General features: G+C 34.8%; 1 long non-coding RNA gene across 2 annotated transcripts in view; it reads right to left on the bottom strand.

Moving 5' to 3' along the window:
- LOC126761698 (uncharacterized) overlaps positions 1-26208 on the bottom strand; it is a 166723-nt gene that overhangs the window by 32212 nt on the left and 108303 nt on the right. Inside the window, exon 6 of one of the 2 annotated variants that reach the window (XR_007667389.1) lies at positions 6000-6082. The exons of the other annotated variant lie outside the window; for it this stretch is intronic. This is a non-coding gene — a long non-coding RNA (uncharacterized LOC126761698). The remainder of the gene's footprint in view (positions 1-5999; positions 6083-26208) is intronic. 2 annotated transcript variants of the gene reach the window in all.

Raw genomic sequence — 26208 nt, 5'->3', positions numbered from 1 at the left:
TGTAGAGTTCTAGTAATGGATTGGTACTCAAGTACGGAACTACAGCCACACAAACACATATACGAACTAAAATAAACGTAACTGGTCAAATATGACAACTAATTCCATGAATATTTGTAAAAACATCCAAAGGTACATATACATATGAACGAACATTTACCCAAACTCATATATTATTCAGCGACTCTTATGGGTTTATTAATAAACAAAATACAACACTGTGTGTACAATTGGCGTGTATGTAATGCGCTGGAGACGCGCTTATTGTCCGCGCTCATTTATTCATTGTAAGCGGCTTCAATCAACCAAATGACTAGCTTTCCAATCCATTATGTTTGCCAACCGCCCTCTTTTTGGGCCGTTGCTGGTCGGTTGTATGTGGTCTGTGGGACATTTAACATATTAGAGCATTTATTTCGGACATGTGGAGGAGTAGGCAGAGTCGCTTATTGCAGCTATTCTACTCGTGGACTGAAACAGTTTTCTATTACGTTCACATAGCGCTGTGTCTAGAAAAGAGGGACTCTACGTATATTCAATAAATTCATAATATTCGCTTACTTAAGCATAATTGGGCACTGTTGAGGGTTTTAAAGTTGTATTTGTGGTAAATATTTACATTTTTGAAGGGAAACTTCAATTAGTAAAGTAAGTAAAAATATTTACAAACTTGTATATTAAATGTAAAAGACCTTGAGAAGGACTTCATTCGAGGCTAAGGCTATAATACTTAAAGTTAGGGTGAAGGCTTTTAGATAGCCTTTCAGAATCGAACATTGTAACATTGTCTTCGTGAATTTTGAACAAAGAAAACAGATGACAGTAAAAGGAAGGCTTCAGAAAAGAAGAATATTATCTCAAGCTTGTGGATACTTTATTCCTTTAACCTTCGTTTTAAGGATACCATTTTTTCACATCAAGAACGCTTAATTATGTATGACTATAATCTTAAAATTGAGAGTATTAGGTCACCACTTGCTCTATGAATCGAGATTATCTACTCGGATATAAGAAACTTGCGTAGAAGTACGGTTAAGTTTAAGTAATGCACCTTAGCCTCGCTATCAACAGAATGTGAACGGATTCGCTCTCTTTGTGCGTTCTACTACTGGAATGCCGGGCTTCACTTAAGCTTGGCTAGCGTTGGGCTACCATTAGTGTGATCCTCTTCGCCCAAAGTTGATTGCAAGTAGTCTAAGAAGCTCTTCGCCCTCACTAAGGTTAAGATTGCCCTGAGGAAATAAGGGGTTCCAACTAGTAAGGTTCAAAATCTTATAGAATGCCAGTTATAGAAGCGGTATGAAAGAAGAAAAAATAACCACCGCTTCTTTCTTGTTTGTGCCGCCTTTTCGAGATCAAATCGAAAATACTTGGAAATTCAAAACTTTCGAACATTATTACAACTGATGACACCTGATTACTGGTGAGATATATTCCGACTCTAGGAGTGCATATATGAAGTAGTCGAAATGCGATTTCAATCTTGAGGATCAGCAATTGAACTTAAACTAAAAGTTTTTAAAACTCATGATATGAACAAAGCTCCATCAACGCTTCAACGGATTTTGAACTACGAGACCCAATATCTGTTTTAAAGAAGTATTGTTGAGTTTTTTATATCTCAAAATGTTTGACAAACTTCTTGAGATTTGCATCAAAAGATATTGTTACCGACGATAACATCAAAGATGTTTTCAAACAAGTTTTGGATGATCGATGATGATTTCGGAGCGACAATGAATGAAACATTGCTCAATAATTTCACTTAGAAGTCCAAATCGACAGTCTTCCGAGTGGACTGCACATGATGAATCCGCTACAAGGCGTGGATAACCACCAGAATCGGTTGATCGGGTTATGGCGTTTGTATTTTCGGATGCGCTTAGAATAATTTTCATTGACTGCCTTTAAAGAGGAAGGACCATCAACAGCGTTTACATAGTTTTCCGCCGACAGTCGAGTCTTAGTAACCGGAAAGAACCCGGATTTTTATCCAACCAAGAACTGTCAACTCGGCACCATTCTTCGAAATTACTTCAGGAATACTTTATGTCGCTACAGCAACGACGTTGCATAGCTTTATTGAACCATTCGAAGTACGAAATCGCCGAATTTGAAGAACAATAAAGCACTGTTTCACTAAGGCAATGCACCGTGTCAGGAATCAATGAAAACGTTGGCAAAAATCCACGAATTGCGTTTCGAATTGCTTCCGCATCCAACGTATTCTCCAGATCTGGCGCCCAGCGACAATTTCCTGTTCTCAGATCTCAATATTATGCTGGCTGCGAAGAAAGTTTCGTCGAATGAAGAGGTGATCACCGAAACTGAGTTGTATTTGTAGCAGAGAACCAATCGTACTACAAAAATGATATCGGAAAGTGGGAAAAAGTTGCTCAAAACAAGTCTTAACTGTACTTAGACAGCTTTCACTCTCGGAAAACGTTATATAATAACAAAAAAAAAAATACCCTATACATTGAATCAGAGTCCACAAATACCAAAATTTATATAAAAATATATTTCCCGCATTTTTTTCGCATGAAATCACACACGAAATATGTCTAAATTGAATATAAATATAACACTTAGCCAAAGAATAAACTGAAAACTGAGGAATCGACAACCAACAAACAAGCAAACATATGTACAAACACGAGCAAACATCTGTTTACACATGTATGTATGTATGTCTGTATACAGAAGCTATTGCCAAAATGATGAAAGCGATAAGCGATGAAGGAAGTTGATAACACCAACTGACCATTAGACATGCCGTCAATCAGTCACTTAGTCATTAGCGAGCGCGTAAAGCACGGCTAAAAATGCTGAATGTGCCAAACGTGAGCCAACTCCGACTGCCGCCGAATGTGTTTGAGTGCCGGTGTGTGTGTGTGTGTGTGCGGTCGTAAAGTGAACGCAAACATTTCAGCACATGCCATTAAATTAATTTCAACAAAAATTGCATAATTGCAAAACAAACAACGAAACCCAAACAACACACAAATGCACGAACCAACGGCAAGCAAATGCAAGTTGGCACAAGCGCACACACGCGCACACATATGTATGTATGTGTGTATATGCGTGGCGGCATTCACATGCGTTGATTTCATTGTAGGCAAATAAAATTGTGGACGTGCACACGTGGGCCACGCCGAAGATTTCTGCGCACATGAACATATAAATTATGTATTTGCATGTGAGTGTGTATGTTTGTGTATATGTATATGTTGCACTTTCGCGCCATGTCGACTGAGCCCCATTCATGATTGTTTTGACCGACAACTGAGGCGAAGTAGGTAGGTAGTATTGGCAGGCGGGTGTGTGGGTGAGCATATACATATATGTATGTACATTAGAGCGGGTCGATTTTTTCTCTAGAATTTAAAAAATAGACTTTTTTCAAAATTTTTTTTAGAACTTGGACGACGAAAAAAAAAACTGAAAATTGGATTTTAGCAGACATTTTTACAAAAAAAAATTAAAAATTCATTGCAAATTTCGCGAAATTGTTTTCAAATAGTTGTAATCGAAAAAAAATCCTTCGTCTAACTAATTTTAATAATTGTATCTCAAAGACCTGTGTGAAATTTCATGAAGATCAGTTGAGTAGTTCTCAAGAAGTCTTACCAACCGACTTAAAAAACACAATTTCGAGAAAAACGAGTTTAAAGACGGCGCACATAGGCTAGCTAGCCTCGTGCGCACAAGTTCTCAAGGCGATATCTCCGAAACTATTACTCGGATTAACTTTAAAATTTAGGACAATATTCTAGAGATGGTCGAACTTAATAAGACAATAAAAAAATTTGATATTTTGGAACCTGTAAACCCACATGACCCCCTTAACAGACTATGGATATAAAAACGGTTTCTGCCTGCTATTTTTAAGGCGAAATTTAAAAATACTGAATAATCGGTTGTAGGGGAGGTATGTGTTATAGTCGTCCGATCTGGCGAACTCCGAAAAATGAACAATAGAATGTAAAAATTCAGTTATTTATTAAGTTTTATGCGGATATCTCAGAAAGTGTCGAACAAATTTTTATAAACCCAAACATCGCTGGCTCGAAACCGATTTTAGACCCATAATTTCTTAGGCTAATTTGTTCAAAATGATATCTAGCACATTTCTTGCATATGAAATTTTTCCATTTTTTTTTTGGCGCCCTGTAAATCGACCCGCTCTAATATATGTACATATATACCGGCAAACATACCAATACATATAGCAATGCTTCCATACACATATACATATGTACTCTATATCCACACACTCCACCATTTCCATACATGCTTCCTTCAACATTGGCATCCATCCACTTCACCTCCTCGAAATTGCAATGAGCGCCCGCCTAACCGCAACGCATCGTCTGCATCCATGAATATCCGAGCGATGCAAAGTATCTGCAGGCTGCAAATTCACGACTTCCAAGCGTTGCCATTCACAAGCAGCAAAGTTGAAAGTAAAAAATTCGCAATTGCATGCCACTTTTACACACACAACTACATATACATATATGTACAACAACCACAGGCATGTGAGCGACCGAGCACGTGTGTACGTTTGCATGTATGTATGTATGTATTTGGGCTGGTAGTTAAGCGTTGGCAGCGCTTTTTCGCTGTCAATCACTGTCAGTGTGAAGCTAAGCCATAAACAATATCGGATTTCTTGGCACAGAATACTAATTAAATAACACAAAAATAAATAAGATCCAACTGACAAGATAAGCAGAAGTAAGTGAGCACTACAACTGTATACCATATACATACATACATATATTATGTATTATATGTATGTATGTGTGCATTTGTGGTTGGATTTGTGGCAGCGGAAACATTCAGCAGTTATCCAACAAGCCAAGAGCAACATGTGAATGTGCCACTAAATTTTTTACAATATTTATATGCCACATATCTAAAGACAAGCAAAACGCTCGAGGAGTTGTGAAAAATATGCCAATTTTAACGAAGAAAGTTCAAAATTTCTTCACAGTTATCTCTACTCAAATAGTACTAAATCTAGCGGAGTTTTATAGTCAGTATTACCCTTCGGTCACTTAAGCGAAGCCTCTGGAAAAATGGAAGGTGCAGTGAGCTTTTTCACGGATCTATCAAAGCTAAAGAGAAAGGTCGAATGTTACGTCTTCTGTCGAGAGTTCTCCAGCGCTCTAGCTTTAGACTACCCGACCACTGCAGCTTCAAACGAAAATGGCTGCCATCACGTTACAAAATGCAGCTTCCCTCAAACAGGTGCGACTTCACATCGATAGCAGAGCGACAGTAAGCACTCAAAACTAGTGAAGCAGTGTTTGGGTGCCGGGTCACAGCGTAATAGTTGGAAACTGCAAAACCGATGAGCTTTCTGAGTGGGATTTCATCAGATTGGCAACGGGTCCGGTCTTGGGCTCTTGTGTTGCATGAACGGACTCCCTGTGAGCTTGAGAAGCACTAAGCAACAACAAAATCTTGTGCAGCTGCGAAATTGTACTGGCCGAAAGTGGTACGCGAGAGGTCCCCTGAACTACTTGGTCCTAGCAAGGTTCACCTCGACCGCCATGGCAAGTGTTGTGACTGGGGACTGACTAAGAGGCTCACATGCGCTGAATTTATGTATCGCGTCGGACGTAAATATCCAAAACTGTTTCGAAAGAGGCAAATTGGAGTCATCTAGACACTTTCTACTCAACCATTCAGCTTTTGCCAAATTGAGGTTGAAACAATTCCACAGTCGCACTTACGGCGAATATGGCGAAGCGACTGGAATTGATATTAGGTGCCTTAACAAATTTGTGGCAGGCTCAAAATGCGTGGTCGATCTACATTTATGGTAATAAGAGGGTACATCTGTATCTAGGAGTTTCGGGAATCACAAATAACCAGCATTCACAGCTGTCCAAATAGGATCATGCTTTACCTTTGGTGCCATGATCAGCTCTACGATCTAACGTAATCTCTTTAAGTTTTTATAATAATCTTTCTATTTTGCTTACCTGATGATCCAAAGAAACTTCTGGATCGATAATAAACGCTCTTAAGTTGCTAGACGTTGATTTATGGATTGTGGGTCCAGATCCTGTAATAGAAACAAAATAAATAATTATAGATGGATACTGAATTAAAATGAATATATGTATATAAGTTTTCAAAGTTGTCATTACATAACTAGGGCCTTCAAGGAATATAATCCCAGTTATTCTTCCGATTTTCTGATTTCACTTCCGGTACAAAGACGGATATTTTTCGAGAAATTCAAGGTTTCATAAGTGTCAGGGAAGCATTTTATCGTAATTTAAATTTGTTCTCAGTCGTGAGCTCAGTCTGCAATCGCGATCGTCACTACGTCACTACGGTTTTCACTAAGAGATCTTCAAAACTATTGGTATTGATAAAGTGATACTCTTACATATTTGTCGAGTTTATAGCAAAACCGAATACCGATCTTCTAACTCTTCCTTTGTATATTTTAAATTAAATATGAAAGGGTGTGCTTTTGAAAGCTTACCACTGAATGAAAGCTGACTGAATAACTGAATTAATGGCAAATCTAAATATTGATTTTCGGAAAAAACGCTTTCTAAAACCTACGAGATTTTATACGTTTACGACAAAGTGTAAGCTCTCCAAGTTTTACATTTTTTAATATAAAGTTAAAATTGAGCTATTAAAAGTATATGAACAGGTGAAAGCTTTTCTTGCAAAAACTTTAAGCAGCTCAAAATGGGGTGTTTTTCTTTAGACACAAGCTTTTTATGAGCATTTTGGAATAATCAACTAAATAGTTCATAACATACAATTTAAGATCAAACACTTATATATTTCTGTAAGCTTAAAAGTGACAGAAAAGGTTATTTCAAATTTTTTGAAGTATTTCTTGGAAAGCTTAAGATGAGAGAATAATTTTTAAGCTTTTTAAGATGTTTGTTTAAAAAATTAGGTGTTTATCTGTGTTCTACTCGAAAATATTTAATTTTTAAAGATTTTTAAGGCTTGAAGCTTTTTTAGGTGTTTAAGCTTTTTAAGCTCCTAAGCTTGTTTTTATAATTTAGCTAAAAATTAAGGTTTCAACTGTGTTTTACTGAAAAACATTTTAGAGCATTTAAGATTTTAAAGTTTTTTAAGGGTTTAACCTTTTTAAGGCTTTTAAGCTTTTTTAGGCCTTTAAGCGTTTTTAGGTGTTTAAGCGTTTTAACCTCTAAGCTTTTTCTTATAATTTAGTGTGATTTCCAAGAACTTTAAAAGTTTGAAGTAACCCAAAAAGCTTTGATATTTTTTTTTTAATATTTCCTTATTAATTATGCATCCGTGAGCTTCTTGATTGCTCTCCCTGTTTACGCAAACATGGCTCTCAGCACTTATAAGTTTATGTTTCCTCAATGCAAGCGTCTTAAGAGCTTTTACTGTGTTAACATCCAATCTTATGCGAACAAATTGCTGCCTCACAGGCACTTTGCAACAAATTCGATTAGAAAAGTGCAACAGGCGGAAGTTCAACTCACCGGCTGTGTTTAAAATGCGTTAACTAATTTCTTGAAATGGTCAAAACGCACGCAATCGCACGCGTTTGAGAGCATAAAATTATAATTTTTTTTGCTTATACTATTTTACATACATATGTACATAAGTGTGTACATATTATATATAAAAGCCACACATATGTATGAAGATACATATATGCATTTTCATTTTATTTGCTATTAATATATTTGAATTTATGCTGATGAGCGGCAAAGTCGACGGCGCTATGCGGTGGAAGCTGAGAACTGCCAGCGCTTTTCGCATTGCCAGCCGCGAACCGCCAACTGGCAACCGGCAACAGCAAGCAGCTCGCCAGCAGCCAAGAGCCAGCCAACCAACTGCCAACTCAAAGCGATTGCGCGTATGAATTAAGATCGCAGCTTGTCAGATGAAAGATATGCAGGTATTTTCGTAGTTTTGTATGGCCAACCGAGTGCTGGTGGACGCTGCCCAATACACACACACACGCATATACATATATACATACATTTATATTTTATGCATACTCGTGCAGCCTTCAGCTGTTGCTGCTGTGTGGGTTGCATTGTATGCTAACAAACACACACCCATACATAGGTATATATGTGAATACCTGTAAACGTGAAAATAAATTCAAATCAAATATGCACACACTCACACACACATGCACGCATACATGTCATTTGCTGCGGCTGAAAAGACTCATATGAAATTGAGTTGCAAATGTGGGCAGTGTTGTGCAACAAAATAATGAGCTCCACTGATTTGTATCTGAATTAAATTCAAAAGCATCAACAAACATGCAGACATACGTACGTAACTGTCACGTATATCTGTGCATCTGTGCATATCTAGCGTATCTACAAAGCTGCTGATAGCTGTATAAAGCGTAAAAAATGCTTTTGTTTGGAATTTCCTGCGAAAAAAGGCAAAAAAAATAATCTGTTTGCCTTTTCTGCTCGCGCTTTTTCAGTCGCGCATTGTTATTGTTCTAAGACCGCTGTGCGCTTGAGTGGCATACTATAATTTTGAAGGTTGGTAATTCTATATTATTTAGTGGGTTGAACAAAGAGATATGTTACAACAACAAATGAAATGGTTGTTGTGATATAAAAGTGTTGCATTTATTATTATAATTTGAAAAAAAAATTAAATTAAAAAAAATTTAATATTTCGAAAATCTTCAATTTTAAAAATTAAATTTTTCAAAACTTTAAAAATTCAAAACTTCGTAGACTGAAACAAGAAATATGATGTAACTACAAATAGTAGGGTTGTCGAGATTCCAAAGGTATGGACGTACCCACAGTTAATAGTTTAAGTAAAAAAATGATATTTAAAAATTTTTTAAATAAAAAAAAAAAATAAATAAAATTTTTTTTATTAAAAAAAATGAAACTTAGAACAGTTTTAAATTACATTAATATTATAAAATTAAAAAAAAATTTCAGAAAAAAATCATCACATAATTTCAAAATTTAAGAAATTATAAAGTTTCAAAATTAAATTTTAAAATTTTAAATTGAAATAGCAAAAAAATTAAAATTTTATATATAATAATTTAAATAAAAAAAAATTTGTAGAAAAATTAGATTAAAATAGACAAATTTTAAAAATTAAGAAATCACAAAGTTTTAAATATTTAGATTTTAAACTTAAAAATAAAAAAACGAAATAAAAAATTTTTCAAAAACTAAAAAAATGTAAGTTTTAAATTTCAAAAGAACATTAATTTTGAAATTTCAAAATCTCAAATATTAAAAAATCATTTTAATTAAAGAGCTTTTTTTTATTAATTTAAATAAAAAAAAATTGCAGAAATTTCAAAATTAATAAAAATACCAGTTTAAAAATCCCAAAAATAATAATATTATCGAATTTTGAAGTTTTAAAAATTAAGAAATCACAAAGTTTTAAATTTTATATTTGAAATTTAAAAAGTATAAAAATTATATTTTTAAATTAAAAAAACTGAATTAAAAATAGTTTTCAGAAAGTTTCATAATGTCGAAACAAAATTTAATATTGCGTTTTCAAAATGTCAAAAATTTGAAAATCACAAAGTTTTAAAATTTAGATATGAAACTTAAAATTAAAATAAACAAACTGAAATTTACTAATTTAAATAAAAATAGTTACAGGAATTTTAAAATTAAAAAAATGTAAGTTTCAAAAAAAAGAAATAATAAATAAGGGAATACAGTGTCGAAGTTTCAAAAATTAAGATATCAATATTTTTTTGTTTTTAATTTAAAAAACTGCATTAGAAAAAGTTTTCAGAAATTTCAAAATTAAAAAAATTTAATTAAAAAAATTAAAAATTTAAAAAATTTAATTTTAAAACTTCAAAAATTAAGAAATCACAAAGTTTCAAAATTTAGAAATTAAATTTAAAACTATAAAAAATTTTATAAAAATTATTCAGCATGAATAAATCAAGTATTTCGTTTTCTAATGTTCAAAACTGGCCAATAGTTTTCGAAAAATCTCAAAAATAAAAGATTTATATCTAAATATTTTCTATATCTTCATGATGCTATACTTTTAAATATGACATAAATATTTTACAAAAGTTTTTCATAACAATTTTATTTTTGTATCGGAATTTTCTAACATCTTTTACTGAAAATTTCAAACATTTAAAATACTTTTGAGTTTTTTGTAACCCAAATCACTTGCAAAGTAATTGATATTTAATTTTGAGAATATTTTCAAAGAAAGCTTGTATTTGATATGCATATCGCATTAATTTCGGTTTTAGTTTAATGTCTATTTAAATATTTACAAAGGGTGGCAACTGCGTTAACATTTTTGTTTAGGCTCCGACACTAAAATACTTTTTTATAAGTTTCAGTTATACTATATTCAACTTAACGTCAATTTTTTAGTATTTTTCTTTTAAATTAGATGGCAACTCTAATAAAAAATATTTTTTTGATTCTCATTATTAAAATAGCTTTCCAATGATAGCAATGTAGTAGATTTGTACTAAACATTTTCATAATTTATCATAATTAATATATAACATGTGGCAACCTTTTGCTTTTCATAAATCAGTTCTAGTAACAACGCAAATGAACCCACAAATGTAAAACAAAAACTTATGACATTAGTTCCTTATATACATAGATACAAAGATAAGATCAGATATGTATTAGAGGTAACCAACTCCGGAACTAGTGGGACTATCCAAATAGTGGTCTTAGAGAGCCTCTTAAGTTACTGGTATGAGATTATGAACTTACTTTAATTTAGTCGAAAGAATATAAATTGTAAGGACCGATTTTATAAACCTAACATTTTTGGTACTCCAGTGGACTTAAAGGGTTTTATCTTCCTGAAATTTTGTTTTTTGAGTCAAATAACGGAAGTTCAGTATCGTCATGTGTATCAGCATTACAGGCCTTTTAAACGTTTATTTAATTTATCACTTTTTCTATTCATTGGTAGCCAAAGATTCCTGTTTCAGATTCAAATAACCATTTTATGTAAATAACCTTTCAAATACATACTTGGAGATAACATTTCATAACGGTTTTGTAGAGAAGTTCTTCGATATAACAACTCTACGAGAAGCTTAAAAAATTATCATAATTTGAAGAAGTTCAATTTAATCCCTCATTTCGCATTTTTAAAGACATTTTACTTATATTGCGCACAAAACCTAACCTTAAATTAACCGTATACATATGTACATTCATATATTTACATAAGCTTCTAACTAGCGTGTCACCGTTAGCCTGCGTGCCACTTCTTATACCTTTACGTTTTTCACACAATCTGGCAACATCTAGCGCTTTTAGTGTGCGCCTGCGTGGCAGCAACAGCTCAAATTGTTCTTAGTGCAATGAGATTTATTGTTCTGTTGTTCCTTCATGTTGCTGCTGCATGATGTTCGTAACGCTTATTTATTGCGGCAACCTGTTCGGCTGCTCCACTACCGTTCCACACGTTCTGCTAGTAATATTCAGTTATTTTTGCGTGTTAATGTGCTGCTGTTGTTGTTTTCCCCTTTTTCGACATTCTGTCACACATTACTTTGCTAATATTGTTGTTGTTTACACTTTTATTATTTTATTATTGTAGTTTCTGTTGCATGCTGCACTTTGTTTGTTGGAGTAATTATATGCAGCATATGCCGTTAATTAGCATCAAGTGCAGGCGACGTGTGGATATGCCGTTAGAAGCTGCTCGTTCAGCGATATATTCAAATATAAGCCCAAGAAACAACCCTTGGAAGCATGTTTCGATGACAGATCACGAGAAGAAACCAGTGATTGGTCGTTTTATTAAGAATCTTTGTATATAATTTGTATTAGCCTCTGTTTTTACGGATCTTTGGGTCTTAGCTCTCACGTCCTACAATAATTTCTTTGGACGGGCATCAAAATATGTAAAAGGAAATCTCTAAAGTATTCCACATTTACACCTTGGATCATTTAAACAATGTAGTTTTTAGTGCTCTTAGACGCTTCCAGTCTTCTACGTTTGTATCGGGTGATTTTTTAAGAGCTTGATAACTTTTAAAAAAAAAAAAACGCATAAAATTTGCAAAATCTCATCTGTTCTTTATTTGAAACGTTAGATTGGTTCATGACATTTACTTTTTGAAGATAATTTCATTTAAATGTTGACCGCGGCTGCGTCTTAGGTGGTCCATTCGGAAAGTCCAATTTTGGGCAACTTTTTCGAGCATTTCGGCCGGAATAGCCCGAATTTCTTCGGAAATGTTGTCTTCCAAAGCTGGAATAGTTGCTGGCTTATTTCTGTAGACTTTAGACTTGACGTAGCCCCACAAAAAATAGTCTAAAGGCGTTAAATCGCATGATCTTGGTGGCCAACTTACGGGTCCATTTCTTGAGATGAATTGTTCTCCGAAGTTTTCCCTCAAAATGGCCATAGAATCGCGAGCTGTGTGGCATGTAGCGCCATCTTGTTGAAACCACATGTCAACCAAGTTCAGTTCTTCCATTTTTGGCAACAAAAAGTTTGTTAGCATCGAACGATAGCGATCGCCATTCACCGTAACGTTGCGTCCAACAGCATCTTTGAAAAAATACGGTCCAATGATTCCACCAGCGTACAAACCACACCAAACAGTGCATTTTTCGGGATGCATGGGCAGTTGGCCACCAAGATCATGCGATTTAACGCCTTTAGACTATTTTTTGTGGGGCTACGTCAAGTCTAAAGTCTACAGAAATAAGCCAGCAACTATTCCAGCTTTGGAAGACAACATTTCCGAAGAAATTCGGGCTATTCCGGCCGAAATGCTCGAAAAAGTTGCCCAAAATTGGACTTTCCGAATGGACCACCTAAGACGCAGCCGCGGTCAACATTTAAATGAAATTATCTTCAAAAAGTAAATGTCATGAACCAATCTAACGTTTCAAATAAAGAACCGATGAGATTTTGCAAATTTTATGCGTTTTTTTTTTTAAAAAAGTTATCAAGCTCTTAAAAAATCACCCGATAGTTAGTCTGCCTCTTATAATTTACAGCGCTATCTATGGGCTAGTGGTTAGGTAAGATCTGGAGTAAGTTCTACACGCAAACCAAAATCTCTTCCTTAGTATTATGAGGTACATACGTGTTATAGAGGATGTACATTAAATTCTTCTTGAGACTATGGATGTTTTGGGATCTTTGAAAGTTCGCCTACCGTGATAGATTAGTCGCATTTTACCCAACTCTAAGGCCTCAGTATAGTATAGAGTAGGTAATCCATCATCAATGAAGCCTACAAAAATTGTTTCATAAATTTCAGTTCAGTAAACAGTTCAAGTTTTAACTTAAGTTATCTTCGATTATTCTATAGTTTTATCAATATTTCGTAACTTCGACAAATAATGGGTTCTTGCAAAATTGTTTTTGAAGCCATAGTTTTTGAGAATGACAATAATACAGTTGATCATTAGGCAATCATACCCAGGTTTAGGTATGCCAAGATTATCTATGTAGTCCTATCTACGACTTCTAAACTCGTTAGATGGAATAAGTATTTATTCTTAATTTCTATAAAGCTTATGGTCTCATCTATGACTATTCAACTCTATTTTGCCAGTTAGACGGAGTTTCAGTCTGAATATTCAGTGTTGTTCTCCAGTTTCGGTCAAAAGTTGAAGTTTAAAAATTTCAAGTTATGAAAATGGCTGAAAGATTCTAACGTAAGATACTATCCGTTGTTTTTGTTGAAGCGGCAGAAATATGCCTGGTTGACAGTCCTTGGCCGGATAAAAATCCGAGTCCGTTCCGGTTACGTAAAACCGACTGTCGTGGGAACTGAAGATAACTTTGTATACTTTGAATAAGATAAGCGCTGAAACTCTTTGAGGAGAGTGCAACTTAACCAGGTCTCTTCACAATATTATTGTTGATACCGGAGTATGATGCTTTCTGACCATGTGTATTGGCCGTTAAAATTCCCAAAATAAGAAACGTCTTCAAGATGGAGATGAAAATATCTACAGAACACGCGCGTTTCTGCTGCCGCTCTCACCACTTAAGCCTTTTTGTTGCGCTTCGTTTGCTTAGCAGCCGCACGTTTTTATTATTCCCACATTTGTTGTAGCTTGTTGCATGCCACAAATTTTAATTTTATTTCTCGCACATATATGCAAATACATATATATAGATATATCTTTGAATACTCTATGTATTTGTTGTACGAGGGCTGTTGATAAATAACCGACCTCAACGTGAAGCTAGCGGCACATCTGAAAAAAAAGTTTCTACTTCAAATTGTGCATATTATAATAGCTACTCGCCAAAATTTCAGAAATTTATCTTGCGCAATTATCTGTTGACAGTCGTTTTTGTGAGTCTATTTCGGTGATTTCCCCAAAATGGAAAAAATTGAATATCGAGCTGTAATTAAATTTTTATTTTTGAAAGGCAATACGCCTTCACAAATCAAAGATGAGTTGGACTCTGTGTATGGTGACTCTGCACCATCGTTTACCACCGTAAAATTTTGGGCAGCTGAATTTAAACGTGGTCGCAGGAGCTTGGAAGATGATGAACGTCCTGGGCGTCCAAAAACTGTAACCACTAACGATAACATCGCTAAAGTTCATCAATTGGTACTAGACGACCGCCGGATTAAAGTTAGGGAAATAGCTGAGATTATGAAGATGTCAAAAAAACGTGTTTGATACATATTAAACCAAGATTTGGGCATGAGAAAGCTGTCCGCGCGTTGGGTGCCGCGTTTGCTTACGCTAGACCACAAACGTGCGCGCATGAAAATTTCCAGCGCTCTGTTGGCTCAGTTTAGAGGCAATAAGACCGAGTTTTGGAGAAGTGTGTGGAGTTACAAGGAGACTATGTAGAAAAATAAAAAAAAATATTGAAAAAGTCGCGTGCATCATGGTTAGGTCGGTTATTTATCAGACAGCCCCCGTTTTGCTCGCATTTTTAGTTTGAATTTTGCAATTGCGCGCAGTGAACGCACCCATGGCGCTTGGCTCTTCATAGCATAAGCGCAGAAGAACAAGTGCCTGCCTGCCTCCGTGAAGTTGCCAGCTTCACAGCATACATAGTTTATTTTTTTGGAAATTTATTTTTTTTAATATTTTTGGCAACTTTTTAATATTTTTTTTGCATTTTTTTTTTCAACATTTTTTTTTTATTTTCGCCTTCACTTCGGCTTTGGCCTTTCAATTGATATTTTTAATCAGATTGTGTCCGCTTTGCGCTCACTTCTAACAGTGCGTTGGCTGGCTGTTGTCTCTACTGTTGTTCTTGTTGGCATTACTATTATTGTGGCAAGTGAATGGCAAGCGCCGCCGCAAGTGGCAAGTGCCGCAATCACTTCACATTCATAATAAGCCGCCCGTGTCTTCCATTGCAATGAATGCCAAGCATTTTGGCTAAAGTTGTTTCGACTCTTCTTCGCATCAAGCGTTTTTAGCTGGCATTTTTAATTTTATTTATTATTTTTTTTATTTTTAATCTTTTAATGTTTTTGTTGTTGCCTTCATTTTGCATTTAACTAAATGCTATATTTACATTAATCGGCCTGGTGTGCATTCACTTTTTGTTAGCTCAGAACGAACGACAAGTTACGCGATCGGACTAGTGGCAACAATAACAACAACAAATAATGACAAATAACAAAAAGCAAGAAATTAATTGTTGCTCGCAGGCGGGCAGATGTTGTGGGCGCTTAGTGGCGGCTGTGTTGCACTCATTTGCCAGCTGCCACAATGCATGTTGCCACATCACAGCGCACGTCCGCGTTAATTTTTATTATAAATGCATATATATACATAAATACATGTATATATTTATAGTAGTATATACTTATATATTTATGTGTGTGTATTTTATTATTTTCCAAATGGAAGCACTCAATTTAATGTCATTGCTGGTGCAATTCTATGTCAATTCTCACCATACTTAAAACGAAAAAAAAATTGAAAAAAAAAATATATATTTATTTATTGAAGTGATGCCAGCTGAGTTTCTAAATTTCGCTTTCAAACTTTATTTATTTTTTTAATTATTATTCATTACTTAGACCCATGCTGAGGCCTTTGCAAATTGTAAAAAGTGGAAACTCATCCAGTTAGAGGTACTTTTTTAAACAGTATTTTTTGACAGATCACATGTGTGTCCTAAATTGAAAGCGTACAAAATACTGCTTTTGCAAGAACTGAAGCCGTTCGACCCGCCCAACGACAACGCATCGCTCTATGGGCTCTTGAAAAGTTCCAAGAAGATACGATGTTTTCGAATCATATTTTGTTCAGCGATTAGGCCCATTTCCGGCTCGATGGGTATGTAAACAAACAAAATTGCCACATTTGGGACAAAAAAACAACCTGAGGAGATTCAAGAGCTGACATTTCATTCATAAAAAATGAAAATAAGTGCTTGGTGCGGATTTTATGCCGGTGGAATCATCGGTCTATATTCCTTCAAAAATGATGCCGGAGAGAACGCAACCTTCAATGGCGACCGTTATCACGCCATAATGACCGACTATTTGATGCCTGAAATTGTTGCACGTGATTTCGGCGACACTTGGTTTCAACAAGACGGCGCCACTTCCCACACATCGCATCAATCAATGGTTTTAATTAGAGAACACTACGGTGTGCGGATAATGTCACGTTTTGAGCCAGTCGATTGGCCACCAATATCATGTGATTTCACACCATTCGATTCTTTGCTTTGGGGATATGTAAAGTTTAAAGTCCATGCGAACAATCCGGTTTAGATTCAGGCCTTGGAGCAAGATATCAAGCATGTCATTCGCCAGTCACCAGTCGAAATGCTTGAACGAGTCATCGAAAATTGGACTCAATGGATGGACCATCTGAGGCATAGCCGCGGCCAACATTTGAAAAAGATAATCTTCAAAAAATAAATACCAAAGAATATTCTTTCGAATGATAATAAACATTCCCGAATAAATTTGAAGTTTCTGTAGGTTTTTCCACCTCGAAATAGATCACCCTTAACATGCTTATGTATGAATATAAGTGATCAGTTTGACGAGATGAGTCGATTTGGTCTGCAGATACCCGTATTAGTACCTCAGTTTGGAGTTGCCAATCTGAAATTCTGCACACCTCCTTTTCTCCTCAAAACGCCGCTTATTTGGCGGAATCAGCGATATGGGAGCAGTATAAAATGTAGGCGTATTTGAAACTAATCAATCAGAATAAAATCTAAATATGGAAAACTGTCTTATTTAACAAGATATCTTAACGAATAATAGCAAATAGCTGTCATACAAACTGAACGATCGGAATTATGATATGGAGCTTTTTATACACTCTTCATGCTATAAAAAATGCGCCTATAAGTGGTGCTATGGTTTCGGGGCGGTGGAATTTAACGATTTTTGCTCTCTTATTGATATTAACACATTAGAAACGCCTTGTTAGCATAGATATCAGGAACAAAGAACTGAATCTATAAACTTGTGCTGTTTTGTTAGCTTTTTATGGCAATTTATTGCATGACAACTGTCAATTTGCGCTTTTCCCTGTCATTAGAATGAAATGAGTGGATAATTTAGAAAAACTCATATACACATACCATATGTATTTTGCATATCTCTATGTGATCTATGTGAAATCTGAAATCGGCAATGGCAAAATGGCTCAAATGCTTATTGTTGGTGGGCCAATCACATTAGTGCGGCAATTCGCAGAGAGTTAATTTCAATTGGCAGTCAATTGCCAGGCCATTATCCGATGTTGCGCGCATAATTGCCATTCCCAGTTGTGCATAGTTGTATTTTATACATAAATATCCACATATGTATGTACAAACAAGCATATGTCAGGGCATTGTAATAGCTATAACAAATAACAACTACGAAAATAATGCCGCAAATAACAACAGCAACAACATAATTTCACATAAGTGCTGTGGCCAGCGGTGAACCAGTGATTTGTGCTCATATTGACAGTTGTGGCAATGTAGGAAGTGTACTATATACATGTATGTATGCATATGTAGCAAGTACACTTATAAACATATATATATGTATGTATACATATATACATACGCACATACGTTAAATTCTTTTATTTTACCATCAATTGAATTTATTGTATGCAATCAACATTGTGACTTCAAATCCAATATATAAATGATTCGTAAATTCATATGTATTTGTATGTGAGTATGTTTGCATATATGTAAGTATGTAGAATATGTACACATGCTGACATTCACCGACTCAGACAGATGTGTAATAGATGAGTTGGAAAGTAAAATAACATACTCAGTGCCTATATAAATGAAATAAATGAGCTTTAATATTCAGGCATACATACACATATACAAAAATATAAATACATACATATGTATATATGAACATAACGTTGTAAATACAATGGCAAATTGCAACTGCTAGTCAAATTATCAAACAGCAAGCCGACGAAACCCAATCAACATTTAAATTTGAGTCCAATTTAGTTTCGAGTTAAGAAATAACAGATCGCTCGAGCCTCAAGTGATGTTTCTCAACAGTAACTCGACTGAAGAATGATAGCCGACCGGACTTCGGACGCAACTAACTTCCGACAGGCACTGACCGCCATTCACAATGGAGCTATCAACACATTCACCGACTCGCTTACAGTGAATGGCGTTCTTGGTGTCAAATCACCACCCATCGCTGACGAAAAGCCCGAGTTGCTTCGTTCTGGATACTGTAGCAGGTTAAACTCCTAATTATCCAGAATAGACCCACACATATCCAATATATGTTCTGCATGCAATGAGTCTCCGCATGACACTGGCCACCTCTTTGCATGCCCTGCCAACCCTACTCATCTAACACCCCTTTCCCTTTGGTCCGACCCCGTCGAAACAGCACGTTTCCTGGGCCTCCCGCTAGATGACGTCGATGACAACATGGATAACCCTTGCCATCCTAACGGGGTTTGATACTCCGTTAAGACAACAATAGTTTTCCTAACAACAAAAGTTTTTTGAGCGGAGATAAAAATTTTCTCAACTTGAAGAAGTCATTACAGCCAACGTGAGAAAAATATTATTCTATAATTCTCAACTCGAGAAAACTATTATTCTCAAGTTGAGAAACCTGCAATTCTCAACTTGAGGAAAATATAATTTTCAACGCGAAAATACTATAATTCTCAATTTGAATTCTAATCCGATTCTCGTTGGACTTGCGTCTATTCGAGAAATTTCTTAAAAATGTTATATCGATTACTATAAGCTTCTTAAAAATTTCAAAAATATTTTCTGCATGTTTATTGGGTATAATACAAAAATAATAAATATTTAAGTATTCGTTTGTAATTCAACAAATGTAAGTGCGCTCTGTCAAGCTCCAAAAGCAAATGGCAACAAGTGCATGTAATGGCTGTTAAATCGACAGACTGGCAGGCAGACAACCAGACGCAGATCAGCAATGGCTGCAGGCAGTAAGTCAGCGACACGATTATTGTTACTCGCACACACACATATACAAACATAAGCAGTTGTGTAATTATACATATATACACACACAGACAAATAACTTCTAAAATTATGAATTTCGTTTTAAGGGCACAAATAGTTGGGAATTTTCGCAAAATATGTCCGCCTTATATGTTCTCAATTGTCTGTTTGTCCATACGCTGTAGTTGGCACGGCATGGTAATCCAATGGTTTCACTGTCAGATAACAAAGCAATAATTGTTTGTCAACATTCGTTTAGTGAGCGGTTGTGCGGTTTGGCATGCGAAAATTCTATCAACTTTCGGTTAAAATACAGGATAGTTACATATACGGATATTAGGTTGGTACTTAAATGTATGGACAAAAATTAAAAAAAATGTATTAAAATAAAATAATCATTCTGGTTGCAAATGTTTTGACCACCACTGTATGTATGGACAAAAATCAGGTGCAAAGTTTGAGATTTAGGTTACGAGGCTGAAGGAATTGACAGCATGTACATGTACATAAATGTTTTAGTTAGTTCATGTTAGTTTTCTATATACTGTAATCAATTCTTCTGCATTGCGAAAGCTCGGCTTGAAGTGTGTAATTTGGATATTCACACCGATTACATGTGAACTTTAAGCACAGAAAGCACAGATGCTATAAAAATTTTGAAATCACTGACTTTACTTTAACAAAAATAAAAACCATATAAAATAGATGAAAATATTTTTTTAAGAGTGTTGCCACCTATTTAAAACTTTCTTAATATAAAATATTTTATATAAGCAATCTTACAATATGTGTAGATATCAATACAAAGATATATATATATGTATGTAGAGGAGTTGGTTTATAGTTGACAATCGAGCGGCGTTGCCACCTGAAAATTTTTTTAGCTAATTAAATTTAAAATAAAATTAAAATTAAATATTTCAATAGTGGTTGGTTGATAAAGGATTGCTGTTAGCTACATTTTTGAGTAGGGTTGCCACCTGTTTAAATATTTAGTACAGTGAAATGTTTAATATAAGTAAGTGTTCTTGAAATATGAATATCAAACTAAAAAATATAAGTATTTTTAAAATATGGATGTCAGACTAAAAATATCTAACAAGGTTTCCAGGTGAAATTATACTCGAGAAGCGTTGCCACTTGACTAAAATTTTTGATTTTAACAAATTTTATAGAAAATTAAAAAGTTATATATTTGTGGACTTACCAAGGAGTGATGTTAAACATACTTTTGAAAAGGGTTGCCACCTATTTCAATATTTAGTACAGTGCAATGTTTAATATAAGTATTCTTAAAATGTCGATGTCAGACTAAAAATACATTGCAAGGTTTCCAGGTGAAATTAGTCTCGAGAAGAGTTGCCACCCGACTAAAATTTGCGATTTTAAAAAATTTTATAAAAAAATAAAAAGTTTTATATATGTGGACTTACCAAGAATGATGTTAAACATACTTTTTAGAAGGGTTGCCACCTGTTTCAATATTTAATACATTGAAATGTGTAATATAGGAAGAAAATGTGGATATCAGACTAAAAAGATTGCAAGGTTTCCAGTTGAAATTAGTCTCTCGAGAAGAGTTGCCACCCGACTAAAATTTGCGATTTCAACAAATTTTATAGAAGATAAAAAAAGTTGTATATAAGCAGGCTTACTGAGGATTGCTTTTAAAAATACTTTTGAACAGGGTTGCCACCTATTTTATAATATATAACGAAAAAAATATGTTCCAAATAACAGTATTGTAAAATGGTTATAAAAGCAATGTCTTTGATACATATTTGTCACACAGAAATAAATTTGTAATTTAAAAACACTCGATTTTGGCCAGTTAGGAGCAAATATTCTCTAATCTATCAAACTTCATGATTTTTAGGTTAACTTGGTTTAGTAGCAATAATATTTATCTGTGTTAGGATTTCAACTCATATCATAAAAAAATATTTTTGCAATCTTTTTCATTCATATTATTTCAAAAATCATTTGGTACGTTAGTTCTAACTCGCCTTTCATTGCATAAAAAACTAAGCAAATGATGACACCGGTTTCTTATTTTTGTTTTCCGAACCTTAAACCTATAATTTTCGGTTCAATATGAGCCGACCTTCTCTTGGCCGTGTTAAGCCAACTAAAACAAGCAGAAGAACTTCAAATTCAGTTAAGCCACAACGCGAAGTTGTCAGCCAAACCCCAACCAGATTCATGTCAAATCGTGTCACGTGAGTTGTCATGCATGTGTCATTTGATGAGTGTTTTCCTTTTTAACGTTTTTCCTCTCACATGCAACATTATGCTAACTATTTAAGCAGGGAAACATTTTTGCGGTTACAAATTTCTTCGGCTGGAAAAAAATTCGGAAAATTGAAGGCCAAAATACGTAAATTAGAAAAAAAAAATAAAATATATGTATGAATATTAAATTTAAAGAAGCGGCAAACATGCAAAGGTGAAACGAAAATGCCACACAAAATTTCAACAAAAACGTTAGAAGCCAACATGGAATGCCCCGAAAGCGCCAGGGTGGCAGCGAACAAGAATATCATGCATTCAATATGTGCGTGGCCTGTGTAAGTGCTGGCATGTACAGCAATTCATGTGTATAGTTTGAGAAAGCAAAACACAAAAACAAAAAAAAAAAGAAACAAGTAACAGAAAAAGAATTCAGCACGTCATTTGCTTATTATTAAATTTGAAATAGAGCGGACAGGTTTGCGTGTAGCGATAATTGATGATAAATGTTGTATAATTAGAAAAATACCCAAAAATTATGAGAGGAAAAACAATTGTAATAATAAATGTACACGGGCGAAAAAAACACTATTATCGAGTGAGGAATTAAGAATAAATATGCATTTACGTAGTGACATTGAAAATTATGCCTTATCGCCACATGCAACTACAAGCAGCAGTTACGAAACAGTGGCATTTACATATGTACAAATATACTAGCAAACATAAATTTCAGTAAATACGTTTGTAAATACATATATACATATTTAGTTTCATAATGTACGATATGAAAGCATTTGACAAGTCTCATTCCCTTCTCAGGCCTCTAACACCTTTCTAGGGGGGAACTACAAATGGTGTGAGGGTAATGACGGTAACTGAGGCAGCTGGCACTTTCTTCGTGCAATTATTTACATAAAATATTTAATGCAATCGAGTAAAAAAATTTTAGAACAAGTTTGCTGTCATGGGCAGTATTACGAAGCCCACAAGGAGAGGAAATAAAATGTTAAAAATTATGTAATTAAAAAAAAAACCGATTTATTAAAATAAAGCAATCCTAAAAAAAATATGCCCAGAAACATAATGTGTCTTAAAATCATTTAGCTCAGTGCAATAGAATCCGAGAAGACAATAGCAAAGACTCCATCCTAAAACTCCATTCAATTATATCAGTTATAAAAATGGGCATCACTTACTGTTTGACTGAAAATTTTCGAAAAAATAGAGCGCTAGAGATTACTATGTGCGATTAAGTCTGACAGTTCAAAAAAGGAGATTTTTATTTTCTCTTAAGTTGTAAGTATAGAATTTTACCCATTCCTTTGAGTGGTCAGCATAGATGCTCTTCTCAAGATAGTTTCATGAAGATCTGGTTATAGTCTCAACATCACTCTGTCGCTACGGAAATGCAGTTGAAGTTCTGAACAATATGCCAAAGATACTCAAGATCACTAATTAGTGCAACTTCTCCGTCGGAATGCGCTACAAAGTTAAGTGTGGGAAGTTTCGGAATCATTATTGCCATACTACACTAACGTAAAATTCCACGGTTCGTCTGTGAACTCACTAAAACGAAGTTTGAAGCTAAAACAATTATTTTTCGGTAAAACCTGTAGTACGTCGATGAAAAAAAAGTTGGCTTAACTTCAAAACTTGAATCATTTCCGACATATTCCACAATTTCAAATACTTAACTAGTTCTGAAATGCTTTCACATTCCTTACATCCCTACATATTGCGTAATATATACGAGTATGTCGAACAATTTTACACACTTTTCACTTGTTTCGGTTCTCCAGTTGCTTTCACTTGAAATCTGTGTAACCTGAGCGGATCGCCTGTATGAATGAAGCCACACAAAAGCCTAACGACAACATGCGGGAGTTTCTGCGGAGCCAAATGAAGTACTGAGACATTCTTCCGCTCTTTGACATTGTTCGTTGTGCGGCGCAACCGCAAGTTCGCCTTCAGTTTTCGGGTTTGTCACTCAAATTTTATTGCACTGCATCGATGCACTCGTGACAAGCGCTAATAAAAGTTGACAAAAAGAAGGAAGAATACCGAAAAAGTGCCGAAATAACCGCAAAGCAATTAATTGCGCTCGTATCGATGCAGCAACTGCTGCCTCTTGAGAGAACCTGATATCAGTAAGCGTTGAAATTTTACGCAATTCATGCTACAAAGTTGTTATGTGAATGAACATTTTTGGTTTTTCCACGTATTCAGGACGGGTCTGCATGAAATTCTAGTGAAAACCGCATGAAAACGATGCTGGGCTATTAAGTTTCCGTATAGACTATGTGTGAGGAACGATGGGTTCTTATTCATGTTGTATTACAATGGACGTGTATAAGGTTCCATTCCCAAAATGGTTATATTTGCTTTGGACATTAAGTGAAGGTATTTTTGGAGGTTAATATTTTTGTATTGAGAGTGATTTGAAATTCTATAAATATTCTGTAAATATTGTGATATTTGTAATATAAATAATTTTTTTCAATAACTTCTATAGTTTTCAATGTTAGATAGTTAAAGATCTATTAAAGGTCTAACGCTATTCGGTGTTTCGAAAGAGCAATCGAAATCACTCTTTCCTGTAATCTCTTTTTTCCATCAAACTCACGGTTAGAGAAGTAAATCTACTCTCTAAAAGAGCGCATTAATTCGTAGCTAACTCAACCAATCTCTCGAGCAATATTTTCATAGAGCACCCTCCTCTTTCGAGTAGAAAATTACGATATGAGCGGACAAAAATTTACGGAATTTACAGCCACAAAAAGACAAAGCAATTGTCTGTACCGCCTCTTCCGATTCCAAATCTAGTACTTTCGAATTTTGGTTATATATAATCTGGCGTTATTCGATCACGATGTAGAAGAGTCTAAAGATGCTATGGTGAGAGTCAATTAGTGAGTCTCTCCTGACTCCAAACCAAGTTATCTCGAATTTTGGTAAGCTGTTAGATATTGTCGTGCGTTATTCGATCACGATGTTGATGAGGCTAAAGAGACTATAGTGAGCGTAAATCGAAAAATCAACAACCGAAAAATGTCGGAGAGTTACTGAGCGTTTAGATCGATAAAAATCAGAATTATGAAACTCAGAGTGTTCCTAAGCATTTTGTTCGATATAATTCGTTTAAAACCGTATATAGAAGAACGCCAGTCCAGATAATTATTTTTTGGTCAAGCGATTTTCTTTCCTGGATCTCGAATAGTTTTCGTTCATCAAATTTTATAATTTTGGACCTTGTTATTTTTCAAAAATATGTTTTTACATTTCGTATGACACGTTTTTGGAATAGTAATCTAGAGTAATTGAAGAGTGGAATACGGTGTTCGGAAAGAAGCCTTGGTTTTAGGAAAGCATCATCGCTTTTACTCACTTATTTAAGTATACAAATTATTATTTGATATATCAATTTAAAATACTTCAGTAACAAATTTCCTTCACCCTCCCACAACTTAAAATCGCATTCACCGTTATCTCGCCTGCACAGCAGATTAGCATTTCGTGCTCCAATTAAGCCGAAACGGAGTTGAGAACAAATGAGGGTGGCATGGTAACAATGTACGCCAGTTTCCAACGCCACTAGAGTCAAGTGTATCCACACATACATATATATATATACTTATATGTACCTATGTATGTACATACAAACATACATAAGTGTATGTGGTAGCCACAAGCAGTTGTCGAACAAAGTACGAACGCGATAATTCAATTAACACGACTCATGAAAATATTAGTTTCTTTTTAATTAATGTGCAGCTATCATGCAATGCGATTATGACAACAACAAACAACAACAACAACAACATGTTGTACAATGTATAATGATGCCGTTGCAACATCGTCGTCGCTAAGAATTCTTTCGGCTGCTTGATTGTTCTCGATGCTGTTTGGCGCGTTGCAAGTAATAATTAAGTGCAACAACAACAATTAACATTGCGCTCAATTCGCTATACATTTAATTGGCTATGAAAATGAAATCCACCAGCGCGCTTCTAAGACGCTGAAGTGGAAGTGGCCGCAGCCAAGGCGAACTACAACGGCGCTGTGGCATGTGATTTGCATGGCGAGGTCAAGGGAAAGTGATGCGCTTGGAAATTAAGCGACGCGTTTATTAGTGGTAAACACTAAGAGAAAGTTAACGAGCGCTAATTTAATTAAAAACAGGCTGAGCTAATCAAAAGACGAGACCGGGCAAATTACAAATAATTCAATATAAAACAAAAAAAAAAAAAAATATATACATATATAGGGAGAAAAAACAATAAAATATTGTAACTTTGTTGCACCGAAGCTAAAATACCATTCACAAATAAAGAAGTTTTCATATAAAAACTTGATTGGGATCGTTCAGTTTGTATGGCAGCTATATGCTATAGTGATTCGATCTGAAAGATTTCTTTGGATATTATTTCTTTGTATTGGGCAATAGTTCACTCAAAATTTCAAGCAAATATCTCATTAAATGAAAAAGTTTTTCATACAAGCACTTGATTTGTAGCGTTCAGTTTGTATGACAGCTATATGCTA

This window comes from Bactrocera neohumeralis, chromosome 6, assembly GCF_024586455.1.
Source record: "Bactrocera neohumeralis isolate Rockhampton chromosome 6, APGP_CSIRO_Bneo_wtdbg2-racon-allhic-juicebox.fasta_v2, whole genome shotgun sequence".
Taxonomy (NCBI): Eukaryota; Metazoa; Arthropoda; class Insecta; order Diptera; family Tephritidae; genus Bactrocera; species Bactrocera neohumeralis.
Note: the sequence above shows the minus strand (reverse complement) of the source record. Positions and strands in the feature narration are given on the sequence as shown.